The 8589-nt window shown below is 38.6% G+C and overlaps 1 long non-coding RNA gene across 3 annotated transcripts; it reads left to right on the top strand.

Moving 5' to 3' along the window:
* The first annotated feature begins 2725 nt into the window (after positions 1-2725).
* Positions 2726-8199, top strand: LOC149005014 (uncharacterized). 3 transcript variants are annotated; one of them, XR_016175724.1, is made up of 4 exons: positions 2726-3366; positions 3485-3546; positions 6180-6905; positions 6996-8199. It is a non-coding gene; the product is annotated as an uncharacterized LOC149005014 (long non-coding RNA). The 3 variants fall into 3 exon arrangements; XR_016175723.1 differs by having other exon boundaries at positions 2726-3546; XR_016175725.1 differs by lacking the exons at positions 2726-3366; positions 3485-3546 and adding an exon at positions 4646-4749.
* Positions 8200-8589: the final 390 nt, after the last annotated feature.

The raw sequence follows: 8589 nt of genomic DNA on the forward strand, positions 1-8589 counted from the left end.
TTTTGAAGTCCTCTATATACTAGTATACTGCTATTGTAGTTTCCCCCTTGTTTAGTACCCTTTTGAACCACCAAATTCGGTTTCTTATTCTAAAAACTCTGATTTTTTAAGGCCACTGTCTCTGTTGGTCGACTCATTGGTCGACTAAGGCAGTAGACCAATCCAATCGACCAATGAGTACAGCAACCTCATATTTGGTCTGTTTTGGATGTTTTGATATCTTTCCTTCTAGGTATCTTTCCTAATATGTTATATATACTTGTTTAGGACTTTCTTCCCAAGTTTAGTCAAGGCCTTACTTGATTCCCCAAGATCCTTTGCGAATTATATAAGGTAAGGATGGTTATTTCCTTAACTACATAGATTGCATGTTCTAGTTTCTATATTTAAATCTTTGGTTTATTTCCTTAATTAGATTCTTACAATGATATACTACTAATGCAACTACCTTGATTTCAGTAGCATTACTTGTTTATACTAAATTGATTCATGTATGATTTACTTACCAAAATATATGCAAGTTGGATGTTATTATTGATTTCTTTCCAATAAGAAGTTGCCATATATGTGATGTTATGGATTTATGTTTGTGAATGATTAAGTATGGTTTGGAAAGGAGAGGTGTCCTTTTGACACTTCTGTCCTTGGACAACTTTGGGAATATTATGGGATGTTTCCGGAGATGCCCTTTGGACACCTTCCTAAATTGTTGGATGACATATTTAGGGTTGTCTAGTAGTGTTTGGCTAGGATGTCTTGTTATGTCAGACCCTAATCGAAGGGGTATTGAGACCGAACGACCCGTGGTAGCAATGGGGATTCATGGGAGCTCAAGACCGGTAACCAACCTGTGAGAGGACAGAAATCACATTGTGGGGACCATTTATCGGTAGGGTTGCATATGAATAGACTTGGGCTCACAGGTGCTCAAGACCGGTAACCAACCCGTGAGGGGATGTGAGAGCTTCCCGTTTACCATATGTGGATGACCTATAGGGTTGATGAGTCCGTAGTTAGGGACTATGAAGACTCTAGTGTGAAGGATACTGGAAAGGATCACCAGGGGCGAGGAATGGACGTATCTGGATCTGACTTGATATAACTAAGTAGGAGACTTGCATTTGGCTAGGCTTTGACCCTAACATGCGCCGATACTTAGACCAATGGTGATGTGAGAGAGTGGTGACTTAACCCCCAGCCATGGAATGTCCCGAGGGATGCCGGACCCACTACCAAAAGGTGTTGTGTGATGAGACCTTCCTAAAGAAGTACAGTGCTATGACTTAAAGCATGTCTGCCAATAGAGACCAGCATACATAGAGTTAGAGTCATATTGCATCATGTGTTTCATATCATATAGCATTTTACTCTGCTTTGAAATCCTGCCATTTATGTTGTTATGGATTAACTGCCTTACTGGGTTTCTTTGAAACTCATTCATTTTGTACAATATTTTGTTAGATTACTCTACAGGTACTGATGACTATGAAAGTCAATATGAGGAAGCACAAAGTGAAGAGGCGTACTTCACGCAAGGTGCTGGCAACCATGAAGATTACATTGAGGATTCCTCAAATGGTTTTGCTTGTTACCAGGATTAGCCCTACTGTGGAGTGGGAACGTCTGAGCGTCATTGATGAAGTCTACGTTTATGAAGACGTTCTTTATAAGATAGAATAGACTTTAGATTAGTTTGTTATATCTTTCTTTCTTATCTTAGAACCAGATGTAACCTTTCTTTTGACTTGCGATCTACTTTTCCGCTGGTTGTAGAGGGGGATTCCGCCTCACTTTACTTTATTGATTTGACATTCTGATTGTCTTTCGTACTCTGATTTCATATAATTTATTCTTTCCTTATTTGGATCTTTTGTTTATAGTTTGCACATTGATTATTTATGTTCATGATTATGTTATTGTCTATGTGGGAGGTTGATTACCTCGATACTTGGTCTTCGAGGTTGTAGATCACACACTCGGGTATGCCAGGTAGGGTACCGGTTGGGTGGATGTGACAATGGAGATATCCTAACCAAACTCAGTTGAATTTCGCACAAGCCCAAATGTTGATTTTCCTAAAAAACTAGACCAGAAGAAGTGACACTAAAACCCTTATTAATTAAAACTAAAACCCATGATATCAAAGTTGCAGAATCGAATGATCTCTATCTCTTCAGTTTCAACCTCCTGCTTCTGCTTCTTCTTCCTCTCCAGAACGTCAGAGCTCGAAATCGTTCACAAACGAAATGAGGGTTGAGCGGTGAAAGAATGGGTTTTGTGTTTTTCAAAACATTTTGAAATTCAAAATTAACCCGCCGCATGGGTTTGATTTCGTATACAATTGTATTTTGTTAAAGGTATAAAATAATTGTATGTATGTTGTGTTTTATAAAACGTATTTATAACATATACTACAACTCAAAAGAGAATGTCGAACCGGTTTAGCGTCATTGGCTGAACCGTCCCCAAAAAGCAGCTTTAACAGGTTGATGCGAGCCGTCCGATTATCGCTTGACGGTCTTGCGCATTAATTACAACTCAGCAAAATTGATTGATAGGTGTGTTTTTGTAAAAAAAAAAAAAGAGGTGTGTTCTTGTACGGTTGTAAAAAAAAAACATTAATTACGGAGGAACTCAGCAAAATTGATTGATAGGTGTGTTCTTGTGAAAAAAAAGAAAAAAAAAAAAAGAGAGGAGGTGCGTTCTTGTACGGTTGTACCGTCATTACTTCATCAGAAGCTGCAAAACATTGAGAAGCTGCAAAACATTGAGGAAAAGCCTTCAACGAGCTGGGCAAACCAACACTCTTCGCTAGCTCCTCCAATTTACCTGCTCTTAAACCCTGGGAAGAACAGTGTTAGCTATATCCTTCCCATCCATTAATTCTCACAACTCTTCCATGAACCCACATTCAATCTAAATGTACCTTTCATTTGTCGACAAAGGCGAAGTGGGAAATGGAAGAAAAATCAAATAAGTTCTTGTAGTTTTCGGAACGGATCGATATACGCATGGGATCAGAAGAATGATAGCCCTGATTTTACGACTGTTGGATCGTTAGTTGCCAAGTGTCACGCCCCAGATATCTCTGTAACTCCCGGAGACGAGCCCTAATCCCTTTAACCTACCTATAAAATGTCATTTTCAGATGCAAGGACGTCGCCGTCTACTCTAGCTGATGTAAAGTGGTTTTATATGAGATGGGTGTCCATCTGCATCTCCTCTGAGTGCCCCTTCTGATCTTCCATTATCTACCGTCTGATAGTTATGTTGCCAAACGATTCTGCTAATCGGTTCATCCTGGTAATCGATGATGATGCAGGGTTTTCGATTGAACAATCTCACCTCTTTCATTATAACTATAGGGTATTGCTCTTTTCACCCTTAATCCTTGCTCAATATTGTCTTTAAATTTTGTCATGCATGTGATATTTCCATCTGAGTTAATTTTTTCTGATTTCTTTTTGGGTATATTCTATCTCAGTCAATCGATAATATAGAATGTGTTTTCGCAAATCGGGTCAATGATTTACCAGGCAAAATGAGGTTTGTTTCTCTTTTTCATGTATTCCATGTATTTTCTGTTATAACTATATTCTTTCTGTATGTTTGAGATTACTTTCTACTACTCATGAAGCAGAAAAATGCTAATTTATTTATAATGCAAATGCGAACAATCCAACACCAAATACAAGTTACTCTTGCATCTAATAATTCTGGGGTAAAGTTGTCCTCAGTCTGTTGGTTAGTAAGAATCCCTTGACTCACATTTTTAAGATTCGTCAACTTTACAGCTGTTGAAATTATGGCAGAGGCTGCATTTTTTTTTTTTGGTGAAAAGGGGCTGCATTTTGGTGGATGCTATGGTGGTGGTGTATTTTTATCTTTTCTAGATACTTCATTAAATAGGGTGAGACAACAACCTCACTATACATAGGTGAAAACTTAGGAGTCATATATATTACAACTACTATATATAATTGTTCTGCTTTTATAACATAATTAGTGCCTCCATTTGTCACTATTTGGCTTCAGTTAGTACGAGTGCGTATGATTGACTGAATTTAAAGTAGAAAATTGTTAACCACGACCAAAGTGGGTACGGTAATCTTTATTTAATGGTGGTAAGTTTTTACTCTAGCAATTTGTAAGGAGCTGGAGTGACATTGAATGTACCATATCTGGTTGGCCTAATTATTAATCACAACTACAATGAATTATATTTATATATATAATGGTTTAGTGTTGCCACCGTTCTTTATTCGAGTATGCAAAAATAGAAAGTAGTAATCTATAACCGCCTCCACTTCTTGCCAGAAAAGGGCTCCTTGTGGCACTATTTGGCAATCGTTGTTTTGGGCATCCTTTCATTTTGTCATATAATTAAGAGTTGTAGTATCATAACTGCAACAGGGGTGAATATGATATTTACATTTTCAAGTGCCTTGGCCTCATCCACCCCTCATTTACTGTGCCCCTCCTTTTCCTCCTTATATCCCTTCTCTCTCTCTTCTCTGGTTCTTTCTTCTTTCAACTCTCCTCCTTCCCTTTCTCTTGGTCTCCTTTCCTCATCTCTCCCCTATCTCTTCCCCCCCCCCCCCCAAAAAAAAAAAAAAAAAAGATGCAGCCGCAGTTGCTGGCTATTTTGGTACTCATCTGATTTGCGCTATCAAAGGGCACAACCATCTTGGAGATGATTTCACAAGGGAGATCGTGTCTTCTAGGAAGAACAAAAAACTGGAAAAATTAGTTTGTCCCTCTCCTTGTTCTTTTCCCTGGTCTAGACCTTTGTGCTGTGCTCTAGTTCTTGTGTATTTTGGGCTTTGTTGGTTTTGTTAGGTCTCTCTGCCGCTTTGCTTGCTTGTACATAAGTGCCTTTGTTTGTTTATGTATTTATCAGGGGCAATTTATTACTTTTTCTGTGTGTTGTTGTCTCTCTTTCTCTTTGTGCAAATTGCTTAGCAGAGATTTTCCATTTTTATGTGGGGACTTTCTGCTTGTTTCCTCCATTGTAATTATTCTCCTTGTTGTAGTACTAGCTTCAAAAATGTAAGTTCATGATCTAGTCTATTTTTTGACTGCAATTGATTGGAGAGATTGGTTAGATATGCTATGTATTATGTAAAAATAGCATGCCCAGTGCATGAGGCTCCAGTCAGTGTGGGATCTGCAGAGGGTCATATTGTTTGCAGCATGCTTTCACAAAGAGTCTTTGCTTTTTAAGAAATCTGTCTACTCAGACTATAAAAATGGTCCAAGTAGTTATCAGTTTAACTTGATTGCTAGATTAAGAACATTTGATCCTATGATGTGCCCATTCCCATTGAGAAACCGGAGAAGAAGACCTTGTTGAAGCTGGAATGGGTTAATCCAACTAGTTCTTTGGGTGCATGTATGTTTTGTCAGTTCTTAATTACCTAGGTTGTTCTGTGCTATATATCCTGTGTGTTCTTTTCGCCAAATAGTGGTTTAGAGGTTATGCAAGTACCACTTTGGGCTGACACAAAACCATTTGGATGTCCAGACAGGAATGAACCTGGTCCAGTTTGATTTGTATTTCAGTTGGATATGTTACTTTATGCTCTGTTTTGTAGTGTCATATAGAGTTTGATTCTTGTATTGTCATTGATGGAATCATGATAGAGTGAGGATTTCACTTCTAAAAGTTGCAAGTTATTGAAGTTCAATTGGTTGAGTTAGAATAGGAGCGTTTGGTCCTTTCATTTATTCCATGTGGCCATGCAGCTAGAACTCATATTGAATAGATGAAATATTGATCTTGGTTTTAGAAGCTTGCGGATTTTGGGTCCCTCCACCTTCCAAAGAAAAGCAACTTTCTTCTTATGTGTTTTTTTCCCATTCTGTTCTTGGGCCTATTTTGATTCCAAATAAAACCCTGTCCATGGTTGTTTTCAAATTTAGAGTGTGTTGGCCTAAGGAAAATCTGGCTGATCTGATTACTGACGAAAGGCAAAACAACAATTTTGGCTGATGATCTGTGGTGTATATAATCATAAAGGGGCCTGATTATTATTCTCTCCAAGGCTTATTTAGTTTTGGAATTCTTTGTTTCTTATTGGTTTGATGCTGCATATTGTTTTAAGTGTTTGATTCTTCTCAGCACATTATTAAATTAGGTAGAAAATGGTTGGCAGACTGAAAAATGAAATTTTTTGCAGCCAAAATCCTTTAAACATGTCTCTGTTGCATGGTTGGACATCTTCTCACACCCGCCATTTTGAATTTCCCACTTCTTGGGTTCTTAACACCAGCAGTGGGCACTCAACCATGTTACATGGTAGCTTGGTGGCCTTCGCTAGAAGTCACTGATGGATGGAGAAGATTAGACCGATTTGAAGGAGTTGGCAGAGTCCAGGAAGCAGGGTTGTAGCCAACCTAAAAACAGTGGGGAAAGATTTAAAGGAATTGGCAGATTCCAGCAAGCAGGGTCATAGCCAAACCTAAAACCAGTGGGGAAAGATTTAAAGGAATTGGCAGAGTCCAGCAAGCAGGGTCATAGCCAACCTAAAAACAGTGGGGGAAGTGGCTGTCATCAACCTGTCATTCTTGTAATGTCTTCCCAGTGAGACAAATTCATCCTATCAAGTTAGCCTGATTGAAGCCTACTGTATTGTCCTACCCACGGCCCATAGTGTGGCATGGGATATTTAAATGGGTTTTGGTCTTACTTGTGTTGAGATCAGCAATCCAAACTTCAGGTACTTGCATATATCTGGAAAATTCATTGTTATATACCTCATTGATTTAAGATGTTTAGTTCATGCGAGTCTCCGTGCATCATCAATTAAGCCTCAACCTGACCAACTGAAAGCCAACATTTTAGTAACTTTCTGGGCTCTCTACTTGGTGTTCGAGAACTTTACTTGGGAGGCTATTGTATCCAGGTAATATATGGAACTTGTGGTTTTCATATTTAGTAGGTGCTAATTTGAAGAATTTTTTTTCTTTTAACTTCTGCTTCCTTTCTATTGTAGGCCTTAACTGTTAGTGATGTGGCAAGCAGGCTTCAATCTACTTATGCTCACTTGAGGAGCATCTATATGCTGAGGATATGAAACAGATTTCAGTTGCTAAATATTTACTTACTGGCTCCCCTAATTTGCAGTATGTTAGTATCTAGTTAACTCATATATAGCTCCATCCTTCCTCCTATGTGTTTTTCCATTGTTCTTTGTTCTCATTAACTTATTTAATTTCCAGCTCTGGGGTGATAGCAGGTATGAGTTTTTACCTTTCCTAAGTCTGCAAGAAGCAAGATATCAGTTAGAGCTTCAACCAATAGACTCCGGGTTGTACATCTCTTTGATGTCCATGGCACGGATATTGAGTTGGTCAGTGAATTTTCACCAAGAGAGGGGTCAACTGAATAGTCACCAAGTTGAGGTGAGAGCTAGAATCCTTTCTTTCACACTCTTCTGGTAAGAATGTCTCAGGTGGCAACAAAATCAAGAAAAAACAGCAACGCAATGGACATGTATTATGAGAAGTATTAGGTTGACGAGGACCATGGCTCGGTGCCCTGTTTAGGGTTAGTCGTAACCCAAATCAAGCTGGGCTGACAAAATCTAATTTTGAGGGAAAGAAACCATTGATATAGCACGGAAGGAGGCTGCTGGAGGAGCTGAGTGTCGCTTTCAGTTTGCTGAACAAGAAAGAAATCCCATGATGTTCTTGTACCCATTTTATTGATCTCCAGTTTGTTTAGTGATAAACACGGTAGGTGATTTATGAAGTAGTAAATAAAAGGATGTATTTTGAGTCCCTCATAATAGGTGATTTCTGAAGTCATAAATTAGAAGGGTAGACTATGCTGCTCTCCAGAATTGTCTGTGCTGCTCTCCAGTTTGTAAGTCCACAGTCTGCTGCTTTCCAGAATTGTCGATCGACATGAAACTAAGTACAGATCAGAGAGATTCCATGAGGTTTCTATTCCAGATGCTACATGGAGTTGATCTTTCATTTGAGTTGCACAAATTTGGTTTAGTAGAGATTTGTAATTGATAAAAATGTAACAGACCAGGATTGAGCTTGAGATGTAGTCGAGATGTGTAATTGTTTGGGAGCTCTTTGTATATTAATTGATTATTTCTCTGTATGTAAGGTTTTAAATTGTGGATTGGAGGATGCATGCAGGTGTATACAATCGTTGCTTATCTTAATGGTGCTACTTCAAATCAAGGGGGCCCAAGAATTGGATTGAATTGTGGATTAGGACTTTGTTATGGTATTTCTGCTTCAATGGTAGGTAGAAAGCTGATGTTCCCAGGTCTCAATTCACGTTAGCATTAGGTGATTAACTTATATAATTATCAATTGAATCAAAAGAAAAACGCAACCTATAAACCCTAACCTAGCCTAACAATTCGGTCATGTAAATTACCAAGAAAATTGGAAGCAAGAAGAAGAAGAGACACAGGCGTTTGATGACGGAGTTCGGCTCTTGAGCCTACGTCTCCGGGACTCGAGATAGAGTCCAATCTACTATAGCTTGAGAAATTACAGATAAACAGGGAAAATAAGGGTACAGAGATGACCATATATGGCAGTAGTTGATGCTCAAATCAACAT

The sequence above is a fragment of the Hakea prostrata genome, chromosome 9 (genome assembly GCF_041222555.1).
Source record: "Hakea prostrata isolate BN-2017 chromosome 9, UWA_Hpros_2, whole genome shotgun sequence".
In the NCBI taxonomy this organism is placed as follows: domain Eukaryota; kingdom Viridiplantae; phylum Streptophyta; class Magnoliopsida; order Proteales; family Proteaceae; genus Hakea; species Hakea prostrata.